Source organism: Theobroma umbraticum, unplaced genomic scaffold, assembly GCF_002168275.2.
Source record: "Theobroma umbraticum cultivar Fairchild unplaced genomic scaffold, ASM216827v3 scaffold_67.0, whole genome shotgun sequence".
NCBI classification, from domain to species: Eukaryota; Viridiplantae; Streptophyta; class Magnoliopsida; order Malvales; family Malvaceae; genus Theobroma; species Theobroma umbraticum.
This window is the reverse complement of record NW_018397262.1, coordinates 145,399-145,686: the sequence shown is the minus strand read 5'-3', so window position 1 is coordinate 145,686 and position 288 is coordinate 145,399.

Sequence of the window (288 nt, the reverse complement as noted above, 5' to 3'; positions counted from 1 at the left end):
AATCTTAAATTTTATCAAGCATCTCTGAAAATTGAAGCATCTTGTGATAATTTTAATCATGATCAAGTTGATATAGCACATCAAGATATTTGTTCATCCTGAAAGAGGAATTGATTACATGATTGATAATAAAAATATCTCTTATTGATTTTCTTATCCTGAAAAAGGAATTGATCATTTGATTGGTAATAAAAATATCCGAGAATAAACTTAATAATAATTGGTATATTTAGTATAATTATATTATGAACATGCTTTAATATGTTTTTATTATATTTAAATGATATG